The sequence below is a fragment of the Nymphalis io genome, chromosome 7 (assembly GCF_905147045.1).
Source record: "Nymphalis io chromosome 7, ilAglIoxx1.1, whole genome shotgun sequence".
NCBI classification, from domain to species: Eukaryota; Metazoa; Arthropoda; class Insecta; order Lepidoptera; family Nymphalidae; genus Nymphalis; species Nymphalis io.
The window spans coordinates 11,683,060-11,700,207 of record NC_065894.1 but is presented as its reverse complement, the minus strand read 5'-3'; positions in this window follow the sequence as shown (position 1 = coordinate 11,700,207).

Sequence of the window (17,148 nt, the reverse complement as noted above, 5' to 3'; positions counted from 1 at the left end):
CGGTTCTGAACGCGTAGCGTGAAGAATTCGTTTGATCTTGTTGAGAGCGTATATATTTGCTGTGGAACGTAATTGAAAAAATAATTAGAGTTGTTTCCATTAGTTGACTATGCACTTGTCTGTATGTGTATTTTTGGTGATGTATGTAAAATTACACACATTAAAACAACCGGCGTTTATATTATCAACTAAATATTATCATGTCACTGATTACTTAAAATACCTTTAAAAAAACTGTTTACTGGATACTGGGTTTCTGGTTCGTTTTCAAAGAAATATTTGCTGGCATTCTTATTATCAATCCACGCAGTTGTTATTATATTATACAAATACAAATAAAAATTTTAATTAATTTTTATAACCATAACTCACTGGGTGTGCCTTGCGGTTTTACCCGCTTTCATTGATTAACATTTATGTACATTCTTGAAGTCGTAGCGTGACGTAATATAGTCCCTTTTTAAACGTTCTATAATCAGTGATCTATATTTAGTTTTAATGATAATTAATTATTATTATTTTTGTTAAGCTGAGATACAATTTATTAAACATCACTATTCACATAAAAGATATTCTATATTGAAAACTCAATTAGTACTTACACAATTATTATTATTACAAAAGATAACTATGTCAATTTTTTTTTTTGTAATCATATTTAAAATAGTCCCTCCCGACTTCCACCCGACGTAAAGCTGCCTATAATGCATGCCAAATTTCCACGCTGTTATTAATTATTGTCTTATATATAATAATAATAATAAAGTATTTATTCATATATTAAATCTAAAAAAAATACAATATTCTAACACATTATACTTAGACTTATTCTAGTATTTGAAACTTACTTATCTTCTGCAAATCTGTTTGCCTATTGGCAAAGGCCTATTCCAAATTGTCTTGTATAATGAACACATAATCCAACAAGTCCATATGTGAGCGAATATATACAAGTATTAAAAAATAACATCTTTATATGTCAGGGCTTAAAATCAACAACATTGAACCCTCTTCCGACCTTCACGAATAGCACACGACATGTCACCGTGAAAATATTTAAAATGAAAACGCTGAAATTCGCTTAGCTTGTTAGTTAATATGGTAAAAAAATATTGTAGCAGAAATTCAAGTCTACTGCAGTGCAATGCAGCTAGCTCTGATTTCTAGGTGGTGTTTTATAAAAGTAAAACTTTATATATTTTTTTAAATATATATTCAAACGCTCTTTGGAATACATAGAAAAAGTGTATCCGGAGAATTAATTGAACTTTTATATCTACTACATATATATTTTAATAGTATTAATGCATTTGTATTACTATATGTTGGAAGAAATGATGATACTGTTGTACCTCTAGACGAGTTTTAATCCAAGTAAATTTTATGGTAGAAAACCTTTTGACTTTCCTCATTTTCAAGTTACCATAATTAGCGTGTGCAGTGCGTACAGTGTATACACAAACACATGTTAAACGATGTATAATAGTAAAATGAGCGTAATTATCGTAATTTCTTTCTTTTTTGCTTAGCAGAGTTAAATATGAGTAAGCTGTTACAATCGGCAACTGTTTTTAATGAAAATATCCGGATTTCATTGATAACGTTTGTAACCTTTATTTACGTTTTGATTAACGTTTGTACCGTTGATAACTTTTCATAAAATGATAATTATTTATAGCGAAAATACGAATATAAAAAAATATAAGTTTTGTAGACATTATCTTTGTCAATGCAGTCGAAGATATAATTGTCACTTTTGCTTATAAAAACGAATACTTTTAGAGATGTAATGAATTCAGAACTCGAGACGTTCTACAAAATAGTCAACAGTAATATTATTTATGTTTTAAATCACAAGTTTTGCAGACTAGTTACTAATTTATGTCTAATTAATAATAATGATTTGTCTATTAGTTTATATTAGAATTTAGTAACGAAAACGTGCTTCTTTTATGAATTTATGTTTTAGAATTAAAGCCATTTTGTTTATTTATTAATTAATTACTACATTAAGTAACAGGCTATTAATGTCCCACTGCTGGGCTTAGGCTCCTCACCCTTTTGAGGTGAAGATTTGAAGCTTATTCCACCACGCTGCTCCAATGCGAATTGGTAGAATACACAAGTGGCAGAATTTCAATGAAATTAGACACATGCAGTTTTCTATGTTTTCCTTCACCGTCAAGCACGAAATGAAGTATAAACACAAATTAAGCACATGAAAATTCAGTGGTGCTTGCCAGGGTTTGAACCCACGATCATCGGTTAAGATTCACGCGTTCTTACCACTAGGCCATCTCGGCTACTAATTAATTACTACATTAAGCTATTTTAACGTTAAACTAAGCTTTTTTATATTTATATTTTAGTGTGATTGTTAATGAACCAAATAAATAAATATGTTAGGTCTCTTGTCTCTCTCTTGTAGAGCCATTTTTTAAAACAATTACTTGTCTTGTATTCGCATTATTCTTAATATATGGCCTAAAAAAATAACGGTTTATTGAAAAAAATAATAATTTCATGACACCTAAGTTATAAAAAAGTTAGCGATAAAAAAATTACGCAACTGTTATGAAACATCCCACAATATTTAGTTTATTAAAGTAATTTTTTTTATTTTTAATTCATGAAAAAATACAAATTTTTAATGAACATGAGATTTCCATCTCAAAGTCTATTCATCCTTGCAAGGTGTGCAAGGTTTAGGCGTATATAAGAGCTTTACTAATCACATTAAATCTAAAAACAGTTATCAATAAAACATATTACTTGATAATTGACGGGCCAGTTGGCGTGGTTGGTAGATACATGCCTTTCACACCGAAGGTTGTGAATTCGATTCCCACCCAAGACACACATTTGTGTGCACGAACATACATAGTATATTAGTTGTCTGGTTTCCATAGTACAAGCTCTGCTTAGCTTGGGATCAGATGGCCATGTGTGAATAATGTCCCAGGATATTATTATTGTTATTTAAATTACAAGGTTCAATACTTACTTCCTTTCAACGTTCTCATTAGAAAAGTCAGTTTAGAAGTGTCATTCATTATTAAATTTCAAAAATTAAACCATGAAATCAGAATAAGTATACACATATCACTTATTAACGACTAAAGATTTAAAAAAAAAAGAATTTATGTTCGCTTAAATACAAAACACTTTCTCAAAGATACGTCCACCATGAAAGTTACTTTATCAAGAAAGTATTTTTCGATAGGCACCCCGTAAACGTTTAATTACAGAGTTGAATGATCGCTTACAAATTTAATTAGCGGGCGAGACGGTATTTTATTTGGATTAACTTTTACGAGCCAAACACGAGCAATTGCTAATACTTGAGTAATTATATAAACGCTTACAAGTATTTTAAGCAGATTATTAGTAATTTACTTTTTAGAATTAAAAGATTATTTAAGTTTTATAATTGTTTTGATTTGTTTGAATTTGAATTGATTTGATTTAATTCAAATTAATTTAATCTAATTTATAACATGTAAAATCTGTAAAATATTATTATTGTAATTTTTTTCTTTTTATTATTTATTGTCTTGTATTTATGATCCTTGTTCGGTCGAAAAAAAATGTTTTTATTATTATTATAATAAAAAAAGTTATATATTTTAATCAAATTGAAATATCTCCACTCTCACTCCACGATTTTTAATCTTGTGTTGATTAAATATGTATTACATATCAAATACTTTTTGATATGAGAAGGTAAAAATAACTATGGAATTTTATTATAGAAATAAATACCGCGTCCCAAGAAGGATATATTGACTTAACAAAGACGTTTAATTGGTCCAAAAAACATAGGATTTATTCATTCATTCGTTTATTATATAATATTATAGTTTGAGTACCCTACCTGTCAGCGTTCTCTGTTAAAATGATAAACGATGGATAGTCCTATACTAAATTAATAAAGAAATAAAGAGATATCTCTGAGAGCCTCCCCGTGTCGACAACACAAGATTGACTGTAGGATAAAATCTTATCTAGCTGCTATTCCCCATTTACGTTGCTAGACGTACAAGAGGGGAAATGGAGCCGCGACGAACAATAAGGCAAATGAAATATAAAGATTGGAAAATGTCTGAAAAAAATATATAGGACTCTACTTTGTTATATTATTATGTTACTTATAGACATTGGTCTAGTCTGGGTTCGAATCATCGTTTAGATAACAGCAGTATTCTACCGCAAAACAGCAAAACTTGGTATTGCTGTGTTCCGGTTTGAATGGTGTGTGAGCCAGTGTAATTACAGGCACAAGGGACATAACATCTCAGTTCCCAAGGTTGGTGGCACATTTTTGATGTAAGCAACAATGCCAATGTTTATGGGCGTTGGTGACCACTTATCATCAGATGGCCCATATGCTCGTCCGCCTTCCTATTCTATAAAAAAAAAGTACAGTAGCAAGTAAAGTTTAGATAAATAAATAAATATTTATTTATTCTCACGTTCTCCTAAAATTAAGAAAACAATTTACAGGTGTGGATCTGTTATCTATTATTATTATATCATAGGTAGGCGGACCTGCAGATAGGCTACTTGAGAGTAAGCGGTCACCACCGCTCATAGACATTTGTGCCGTAAGAAATATTGATCATTCCTTACATCACTAATGCGTCACCAACCTTGTTGTACTAAAATGTTATGTCCTGTGCATGTAATTACACCGGGTCACTCACCCATCAAAACTGACACAAAAATTAACTAAGCTTTGCTGTTTGGCGTTAGAATATGTGATGATTAGGTGATACCACCCCAGACTGACTTGCTGAAAGCGATCATGTTTTATATGCGAAAACCTATATTACAAATTACCAGATGTTACTTTTTTATTTTACCTTTGTTATAAGCCATCAAGGCCCGTACATAAAACCATACACGAACATACTTATAAAAAATATGATATAATAGATAAATAAAAAGCTATTGAGTCTTTCTCTCGAGTAATTCTCAGTAGCAGTCTAGAGTTAAAAAGTTGTAAGTGTTACACTGATGTGGTTTAAAAAGAAAAAAAAAATGTTATTGTGCCTCTTTGTCACCATTCCATAAGACTATGAAAGTGAAGGAATAGAGTGCAATTGTGCTTATTGCTGACAATTCTTTCGATTCCTTGAAATTGACCACTGTGATCGGTAATTAGCTTAGCAGAGCAATTCAATAAAAACAAAATATCATTCACCACATAACAGGAACCTGAATTATCATAACGTTATGTTATGCAACATTGACTGTGACAATTATAAAATTTAAACGTTATACATGTCAAAATCTCGTATCACCGTAACTCATTCTTTCAGTACAATAACGTTTTTATTCGTTCTTATTGTTTATAGCATTTATTTATATTGTATACTTGTATATGTATTGATAATATAATTTATTTATTGATATATATATTATGTGTGTTTTATATTTGCATTTATTTATTGGTTTTTTAATCATAAATTAATGTTACCTTATTTATTGTTGGAGCACCACCTACCTCATATCCTATGAGTTATCACTACTCCGTTGGTTGCCTGGAAGAGATCGCTATGTAGCGATAAGGTCGCCAAAATTGTATACTACTTTTATTTAGGCTGTATCCATGTTTTGTATTTTTTTTTCTCTTTGTGGTGTACAATAAAATATAAAGTAAAGTGAAGTAAAACATACAAAATATTTTTTCCTAGACCCATACAGATTTATAAGCTTATACTGACATACAGTCTTGAAAGTCGTACATTGAAATTGACTTCAAAATTTTACATACATTACGCTCAAAGGAGTTACACTTGAAAAATCAAGCGGAGATACTGGGTCGAACTAGTTTCTCCCGAATGTCAGGATATTTTTTAAATTTGCTACCTTACTGGGTGCGAGACGAATTTAATAAACGACTGGTGTCGGCTGCCATCCGTCCCAACTCTATTTGCACAATATTGTTTTTATTTGAACAAAAAGTTAAGGTGGAGACTGATATGTAATGTAACATGTTACAATGTGAACATTCGTTTAGTATGTACAGCGAGCCGAGCCGTTCACAACGTTGAATTTTCGAAGAATCCGCTTATTTTTTTCATTTTATTATGTGTTTCGTTACAAGTTACATGTCGATGATTTGTTCGAGCACGCGCACGTATTGCTTTCAATTTCAATCGATAAAGTACATATATAATCATCTGATCTTCACTGATAATAAAAGTATAGCACGCCCGAGCATTGTGTTCGCAATGTTATTTATATATAAACCTGGTGCCACATTGGCACCGTAAGAAATATTGACCATTCCTTACATCACCAATGCACCACCAACCTTGGGAACTAACATGTAATGTCCACTGTGCCCGTAGTAACACAGCCTCAATCACCCCCACAACATTACTAAGTATTGCTATTGAGCGACAAAATATCTGATGAGTGGGTGGTATATACTCAGAGGAGCTTTTACAAAGCCCTACTTCCAAGTTTGCTATGACGACAGTCAAGCCATAACGCATAAATCTCAGTGTGGAATTTATTTTACGATAGTAATAAATGGTTTGTCGCCAGCTTAAGAATAAATATAAAATGTTATAAAATTCTATGATATAAAATTTTATTATTGGACACTGAAGCGTGGGTGATTTTTATGAGCATGAACCATGGGCTTGTTCTCAATTCAGACATATCGCAAATCATAGAATAACTAGAGCCAAATATCTAGCGGTGAAAACAATTAATGTAAAACCTTGATTAAAAAAATCACCATATGGTCAATAGTAGAAGACTTTTATTTAAATGTCAAACTGTAAAAAACTAACAATGACTTTGAAAATTAAATCAATTATGTAAATAGAAAATTATGTTACATATGAATTCAGTTTTTAACTGAAATATCGACGAATTAAAAGCTTTTTCTTTAGACTTACCGTCCCTAGTGGCGAATGAAAATCTTATGAGTAAAGACTTGTCAAGGTTACTCTGAATACGCCTAATATACTTAACTTCAAAGGTAGTGAAGTGTTCAATACAAAATTATGTAGGGCCTTGTGAATACACAAAGCCACTACAAACTTTGTTAATCACGAAATTAGTTGAGCAGGTAAATAAGACAAGACGCGTGAATTTTATTTAACGCGTATTTTTACCAGACTACGATGAAGCAAAAATAAGTTTTATTTTAGCTATATATTTTAGTGTATTCATATGTAATCGTGTAACTCCTTAGCACTGATTTACCAAAAAGTACTGTTTTATTTAAACATTTCTTGATTGATAATATTATTTTTATTTAAGCATATCACTTTCAATTTAGTTTCTAAGCTACACGATTCTTTAAACTATTTTAAAATTGGATGTTTTATTTTACTACAAAATTAATATTTTAGCCAGTTATAATTTTCAAATAAAATTGTTGTAAACAAATATTACGTACAATCAAATCAATGTCGAGCCTAATAATAATTCTCTTGTATTTTTTTAAAACAATGTATAATATATTAGTAGAAATCATTATAATGCCTCGTTGGTCTAGTGGCTTGATGTAAGGCTGCAGAGCCGGAGGTCCAGGATTAAATTCCCAGGTCGAGCGAAGACTTGTTTGCATCTTAATTATGTATATAAGATTGTAATGAGATCGTGTCTGACTGTTTATACGTAAAGAATATCGTTTCGACTGTCTCGATCTAGTCACTAGATATAAGGCCGCAGATCCCGAGGTCCTGGGTTCAAGCCCTAGGTTGGGCTGATAAAAAGTTATTGGGTTTTCCTGTCAGAAAGTTCTCAGAAGCAGCTCGGAGTCTGGAAGTTGGAAGTGTGTACATTCCCGTGCATTGGAAAACACGTAAAGCATTTAGCAGAAAACATAATAACTTTTTATTGGCTCAATCCGGGGCTTAAACTAATTAATAATTATATAATGTTGCTTTATACCTCTTCTTAAGCCCATCGGACTATGTGTGTATGTCTTTTCGTCTACTTTAATATGGAAATCTGAAAATATATATCAAGCCCACAATACGTACAGTAACTTTATATAATAGTTTATTTCTTAAAAACATTTAGGTTTTAAGCGTAACCATAACTGTGCGAAATATTTAAATAGCTAGCGGTCTCATTCCGCTATCACACTGTTTACGACCATCGTGTCTACCTTAATATTGTTATATTTACATAAATAAATCATTTTCTCTATATCTGCTTAGTCTCATTATATTATCTCTTTTAAATGTAAGACTTAACTGAGTTATTTATATAATTAAATACACAAAAAGTCGATGCAAAGGGTTAAGCAGTAATATCCTTCAAAATATCCTATCCCAAGAGGTATTTTAGGCCCGGCTTTATTTGGTCAATATTATTTTTGTTCACATTTCATTCTCGTAGAATCATAAGAAGACGAATTCAAAACGCTTTTAATATAATAAAAGAAATGCTAATCCCGTACCCACATTTTAAAAGTTAAATTAAACTTTTGTAAACACTTTCCATTTGTAAATAAGCTACAGGATCAAGGAATGATAGCTAATTTCCATAGAATATTTTACCTGACATCAATTTGCATTTATATAAAACATTTTTAACAATTTTAATATATTTTTTTAATATTTAATCCAAGGCTTTTTAATAGTAAACTTATAACTAAAAAATGAAATAACAACATTAAGTTTTATATCAGTGATATTTTCAGCATCCTAATGTCCCACTACTGGGCTAAGGCCTCCTCTGCCTTTTTGAGGACAAGGTTTGGAGTTTATTCCACCACACTGCTTCAATGGAGGTTGTTGGAATACACATTCAGCAGAATTTCAGTGAAATTAGACTCATGCAGGTTTCCTCACAATGTTTTCCTTCACCGTCAAGCACGAGATAAATTATAATCACAAATTAAGCACATGAAAATTCAGTGGTACTTGCCCGGGCTTGAACGTACGATCATCGGTTAAGATTCGCGCGTTTTTACCACTGGGCCATCTTGCCTTTTTTAATGTAAACTTAAGCAGGTGCTATGCTATAGTCTGATGAACTTATGATTTTATTTGTCTTATAACAATATATTATATATAAGATTGTAAAGAGATCGTGTCTGACTATTTATAGTGAGGGAATAGAGTGCTCTGCATTGGCACGCACATACTATAATATATATGTGCTATAATATGTCCTGCTTAGTTGGTTAATAACTTTTGAGATTGGCCGCCATGGCTGAAATCGGCCAGAGGACATCTACATCATCGAAGAAAATTATGTTGTTTTTTTAGGCGGATGGACAAATGGGCCACTTCGTGATAAAGGCTCACCACCGTCCATAGACATTGGAGATGTAAGAAATATTACCACTCATTACATCACCAATGCGCCACCAACGTTAGGAACGAAGTTATGTCCCTTGTGCCTTGTGTAGTTACACTGCCACACTCAAACTGGAACGCAACAATACTAAGTATTGCTATTTAGCGGTAAAATATACCGATAAGTGGGTGGTGCCTACCCAGACAGGCTTGCACAAAGCACAACCATCTAGGAAAATCCCAGAATTATTATAGTATAGTATAGTAACAGCCTGTAAATGTCCCACTGCTGGGCTAAGGCCTCCTCTCCCTATTTGAGGAGAAGGTTTGGAGCTTATTCCACCACGCTGCTCCAATGCGGGTTGGTGGAATACACATGTGGCAGAATTTCGATGAAATTAGACACAGAATTATTATCGGCACGTAAATACATAATGCTTTATATTTGTAATAATATTCATCTAATTTTTAAATCGTTCTGAAATTTGAACTGGTTTTGACAATCATGACGTCATTCTGAACGTGCTTAAGGACCCATTCGAGCAATCGTAGATTTCCATTTAATGTCATAAGTTTCAGCTTTTATAAGCGTTATTATTATTACTTTGTATCATTTTACGAGATATGAAATAGGTTAAATTGTAACTATCTTAATAAAGTTTAATTGTCTTTGTTAAGTTTTACATGGCTTTACGATAATTAACATTTAAGTGCTCATGTTACAGCCCACTAATAATAGATGGCGCTGATTGATTAGTTAGTTTTTCTAAATCGCATAATCAGAAATGAGAAGAAATGACAATAGGTATGCATATATAGCTTATAACTATAATATCGGTAAATTGAATACTGACAATAGACACACCACGCTAGCGGGGTCGAGGTTACTTGTTAATTTTGTCACGTCGACGCTTAGTCGTCGCTGACGTCCTAAGTCGAGGACCGACCTCATAGGCTCCCTTAGGACGTGCGTATTCTGAGCCCTTAAGTAGACTCTCAGCAACTAAAGCAAATTGAGTGCGAAAAAATGTATAAATTTTCCTTAGTCAAGAATACTTTTTATTACTATTTAAATTATTAGTTCATTACTTTGGATGGCACACACACATAAACAAACACACACATACACAGTTCAAATCACTTATTGAAACCTTATCAAAAAATTATTTGTTCCTTTGCTAATTTTTTATTGCTTCCTTTAAGTATAGATAGCCCCAGGAAAGATATTATAACCATCTATTTTGTTTCTGAAGTGAAAGCGCACATGGAAACATTCAAGGAAAAACATCTAAAGACGGCTAAACATCAAGATGAAACTCCCAGAATTTATATCTAGCATTATTATAAATAAAAAAAGATTTATTTTTATATTTATCGAATACCACTTATATTAAAATAATTACATTAAACTGTCACAGAGTGACAGTAAGATGTCGTTAAACTACGGCCCAGCCGTTCAGTGAATACCTTTACGTCGTTGAAAACGTGAGGAAGCTACAAAATACAATATAATATCAGAAATTGTATTTTATTACGTTCAAGGGCCAAGATGGCATAGTGGCTGGAATACAGGAATCATAAACGAAGTTTGCGTGTTCAAACCCAGGCCATTGAATTTTCTCATTTCCTCGTTCAAGACTGTGAAATTCTGTTATCTATGTTTATACAACAACCCATATTGGCACCACGAGGTGGAATTTGCTCTTCAAGAGAAGATGAACTCCTTGATTATGTAATTATTATTTATCATTAGCAATGAGACATTTACGCTATTACTATTGTGCATATTTATAGGGAATCTTGAAATGTACCGTTGACAAAAATCACAAAAATTACACCGAATTTTAATATTTTTTTAAACATAAAAAACTATATAAGTACTTTTTAAAAGCATTACTACTATATGGACTAGCATCTTTTGTTTTTTTTTGTTTATTTATAGAATAGGTAACGAGCATATGGGCTACCTGATGGTAAGTGGTCACCAATGCCCATAGAAATTGGCATTGTACGAAATGTTAACCATCGCTTACATCGCCAATGCGCCACCAACCTTGAGAACTAAAATGTTATGTCCCTTGTGCCTGTAATTACACTGGCTCAGGCCTTTCAAACCGGAATACAACATTATCAAGTAATGCTGTTTTGCTGTAGAATATCTGATAAGTGTGTGGTACCTACCAAGACGAGCTTGCACAAAGCCCTATCACCAGTAAAAGTTTTTATCGAATTAACTTAAAAGCTACCAATCAGTTTAGGCACGTTTCGGTAAGCATAACTTAAATATAACAAATATGTATATTTTCATCATAAATAATATGTGATTTTGTATGAAAAACTTGTTAATCCAAAATATTTATTGTATACTTATTTATGTATAAGAATGGGCAAAACGAACGGCAAATACAGCTGATATTTATTTGTCGTGCAGTATAACATGTCGATATAAATTACATATTAATTTTGGTACATATTCCGCACACGAATGACGTTTACTTTTGGGCAAGTATTTTTGGAGATAAAAGATATTTGAAATAATGCTTAAAATGCTTGGGACGTACCATACATATGTTACGAGCAGATAATTCGCTTAGCGCAATATATAATGTATTATCCTCGTAATATTGTCTTTGAAACAACCTTTGGCTACAATCCGTGCACAATCGCATACAGTTTTTAACGAATCAGTGAAATAATATTCCCTGAAGTGTTCTTGAAATATTGAAAACCGCTATTTTAGTCCGTATGTCCTTTATATATTATAATTATTTTAAGTCAATGTCGCATATCTAACATTTCGCGATCGTGGTCTGCAGTGAGTTTCATGTCTGCTCTACAAACTGTTTCATCTTTTATTTATTTGTTCAATTAGAATTTTATTTTATATCGTTTCAATTTTATATGTTTGTTTTATTATGTTTGTCTTATTCATATCATGTAACACGTTTACATCTGAAAGGTTATTAAGATCATTTCCTCTCCAACAAGATTGATTGACAAAGATTGCCCTTCAGCGATTAAGCTATCGCTTGTAGCATCTAATATTCTGTTTAATCTTGATATGCAATATTTGTATAACTTCCAACAAACTACCAGTTGTTATTTTTAAATACCCACACGGTCGTTTTTTTCCTAAGGTAAGCAACTTAAAGCTTGTGTTATAAATTGACATATAGATAATACATACATATATACATAATTCACTCATCGTGGAATCGAACCCGCAACCTTGAAGCTGAAGGCAGGGTCACTTCCAATTACGCCAACAGGCCGATTTGAAGCCAGTTGGAATAACCACATCTCTTTATTTAGGTTTATAAAAAATTGAACCGCCGTTTTAAATGTGTAACATCAAAATTGATGGTTATTGATAGTATTTACTTTTAAAGAAAATCAATAAATAAATGTGGAGTTTTAAATAAAAACAGAGTATCGTTAATCGATTATATTTTTCTTGTTATTATAATAGCAACGAATTATTAGCTGCTTGATCAATGCCAATGACCCTTCAGTTTTAGTTCATTCAAAAACTGCACGTTAGTATTCAGATAATTAGACACATTAATTAGAATCAAAGTATAAATTTTGTTATTAATGTTTGTAATATATAAATGAAAAAAATACACCAACGGCTTACCGGATTCGCTCGTATTATAATTAAAAAATATATTAAATAATAATATCCGGTAGCTCCTCCTTCAAAAATTAAGGATTTTCATACAAACTTTCATGTCCTTTATCACAACCTTATGGGTTAAATTTTCAAAAATACTTTCTTAGTGCTAACCTGCTGTGTAAAAAAAAACCGTTTGCAAAGCTCAAATAGTACTTAATAATAATAAAACTATTTCGTTCCAATTTTAAACTATGAACAAGCTAAATATCTAAGTGTGTCCCCCTTCTTCATGAGTCATGCATCGGTGAAAACCGCGTTAAAACTCGTTCAATAGTATTTATGTTTATCGCTTTTAGACAAATAGATAGACTTTTTGTTGATATTATATAATGTCATTTAAGGGTCTTAAATATCTCCTTTTTATATATAATGAACAAACTTCAATAAATATATCTTACAGTTAAATATATTTTATGGAATATTATTTAATTAATAATGTATTTAGTTTTGACATACATGCTAAATACGTACGCTTGTACGCTAAAACGAAGCCGAAATCTATGTCATTTAATTACACGGCCGACTGAGTTTTGACATTCTCTAGGCGCGATCGCTAGTGAACTATAACAGCTTTAATCAGATTAATATACATTGAACTAGCTAAACTTGCTGCTTCGCCCTCGTTTCGATCTGCGACAAATATTTTATTATTCTTATATTTAATTATAGATATAAAATATTTATATAATTAAAAACCAGAGGTAGGATAGTTAAAACAAAATAAACAACATTCAACTACTATCCTTTTTATAATTCAAAATTAAAAAATCACCGTTATTGAACATTAACACTTCAACCATTAATTTATTAAAATAATATTGCAATAAATCCAAAATTAATTCTATTTCTTCTACCCGACACTTGTCAAGCTTTGACAAATAATTGGAGGGTACGATGTTGGATATGTCTCATTCCTTGCAAATTCTCTAAGAGTATAACAAAGAAGCACTGTCAGTGTAGGACAATATTTCGATGTCACGCACCTCTGACTTTTGGAAATGATTAGTAACGTAGTAGTAGTTTGCTAGCTTTAACTTATGAAGGAAAACATCGTGAAGAAACAACATAACTGATACTCTCATTATTTGATATTGGATTTTATATATATGTTTGAGTTTTCTTATTATCTGTTTTTATGTATGTATGTATAGTTCTATTTTGAATGTATGAGTATGACTGAGTATGATTATCTTTGGCGCACCTACAAAGGTTTCTTTCGTTTTTATCATCCTCCCACGATTCCATACCACATCGTTTATAAAACAACAATTACTACAACTAACATAATACTAGGTGGTACAGCTTTGTGCAAGCCCGTCTGGGTAGGTACCACCAACCTATTACTTATTCTACCACTAAACAGCAATATTTGCTAGGGTTTGAACGGTGAGTGAGTCAGTGTAACTACAGGTACAAGGAACATAACATCTTAGTTGCCAAGTTTAGTGCCGCATTGGTGATGTAAGCAATGGTTTATTTTTCTAACATCGCCGATGTCTATGGGCGTTGGTGACCCCTTAACACCCATTTACCCGTCCGCGTACAATATAACATAAAAAACAACATCATGTTCTTTGACGATGTTGATGGTGATTGTGATGAATCTCAAGAGTGATTAACCAACTGCGCAAGACATATTATAGCGCATATATTTTATATTATAGTGTGTGTGCGCAAACACAGATACACTTTATTCCTTCACTCTCATAATTCGATGGGACGAACGGCTTTACTTGTTTTCCGAGGCACAGTGTTCACACTTCCAATTTCCAGTCTCCTGGCTGATACTGAGAATTTTCGACAGAAACACCCAATAACTTTTTATCAGCCCAACCTAGGGCTTGAACCCAGGACCTCGGGATCTGCGGCCTTATATCTAGTGACTAGATCGAGACAGTCGAAACGATATTCTTTACGTATAAACAGTCAGACACGATCTCATTACAATCTTATATACATAATTAAGATGCAAACAAGTCTTCGTTCGCGTTTAATCCACTCAAGTAGTTCTTTTCTAACCTTAACCATTTCCTAAATTAAAAAGCATTCTATTCAACCCGCGTAAAGGTTGTCCGGAGTTTTTAATAGAAAAAGTTACATTAGATATATAATACATTCACACATAATATTTGCAAATATATAATTTTTATTCCGAATGGAAAGGGTTAAGCCTGAGGACCTTTGATTATCCCTCATACATTTCTAAATTAAAAAGCATTCTATTCAAGGAATTTTCCCGAGGAAAATTGACAGTGATTTTCATAGAAAAACACATTATAGATACAATACATTCGCAAATGAATGACAGACATTATTTTCAAACGTATAATTATTATTTTTATTAAGGCGCAGCACAATGACCAATGTATACTGCCATTTTCTAAAAACTGACAAAAACTCGACAGAAAAACTCAATCACTGCCTATTGTTCCGACCTGGGGGTTTTATAATGAATTTTAATGTTGTTTACATGTGCGGTTGTTTATTAACAAAAATAAAAGGAGAAAAGAGGAAGCACTGTTTTAAAACAAGGTCTACCTTACCTAAAGTCACAGCAATTTAGTAAGAAAGTATTACAAATCATAGAATCACTACATTTTATAAAACAATGTCTGTCTGTCATATCATCATATCGCTATCGCGTATGTATGTCTGCGTATGCTTGCACGCGGTAAACTACCTAACAGATTTTCATACGATTTTCACGAATGGACGGATGGATTCACGAAGAAGGTTTTAGTGTATAAATAATTACGGTTTTGTAAAAATTGGCTAAGCTTTATGATAAGTGTTGAGAATATCGGAGAAAATCATGCTAAACGAGAGTTACTGACGTTTGCCGCGTGAATCATTAGAGTTAAATATATTAGGATGTGAACGTTTCATGTTACCTTATTTTACTCGTGCGAAGCCGGCACGGGTAGCTAGTAAGAATTACCTTCGTATATATTTTACTGGTGGTAGAGCTTTATGCAAGCCCGTCTGAGTAAGTACCACCCACTCATCAGATATTCTACCGCAAAACAACAGTACTTGATATTGTTGTGTTCCGGTTGAAGGGTGACTGAGTCAGTGTAATTACAGGCACAAGGGACATAACATCTTAATTCCCAAGGTTGGTGGCGCATTGGCTATGTAAGCGATGGTTGACATTTTTTACAATGCCAATGTCTAAGGGCATTGGTGACCACTTATCATCAGGTGGCCCATATGCTCGTCCGCATATTATTCTATAAAAAAAATATTTAGATTCTATGACGTAAGCAAGATCGACAAAGCTGCCTGTATAATGTATACATAATATGTCTAAATAAATTTTCTCACATTTTAACTGCGAAATTTCAACGACCGTTGACTTCTAGTACTCTTAACTTTCAAACAAAGCCCAAAATTAATTGGAGTTTTAGAAACGAAATAGGTTTACACAGGGTGTGTAAACGCGCGTGTTTCGGATAATGTTTGCAAATAGTTAGATTGTATCATTATTAATATGTTTATTATTATTATTTTATCCACTTTAAGTTTAGTAAAGTATACTTGTTTAGTGGTAGTAAGGTTTGTGCGAGCCTGGGTAGGTACAACTCACCGTTACAATTTCTTGCAGCGCACATGTTTCTAAGCGATGGTGACCACTTACCATCAGGTGACTCATTTCCCTACCTTATCAATTTTACATTTAAAAAGCTATTTGTAGCATAACATGCAGTTCCTAAAATTTACAATGCTGCGCAGTCTTCTTTTACGAGAACATTATCCTTAAGAACATATTCGATGAATCATACTGTCTGAGTGGATGTTCGGCGGTGAAGGAAAACATCGTGATGGAACCTGCATATGGCTTATTTCACTGAAATTACGCTACATGTGTATACATCAAACCGAATTAGAGCAGCGTACTGAAATACTCCAAACTTTCTCCCTAAGGGAAAAGGCCTGAGCCCAGCAGTGGGACATTCACATGCTGTGACTTTTCCTTTAACAAATCTCCGGATATTTTCTTCTGCATAGTTTGGCATACTCCTTAAAACCATTTCAGCGCTTATCATGTCTGAAAATAGGATTAAACTCACTGTTCCTATTTTGTCCAAATGTATTTATATACAAATGCATCAACACAGGTATTAAGGACTGAAACATTATATTGAAAAGCATTTACATAAATATAATTTAATTTATATGTCCACTGTGCTTGTTATT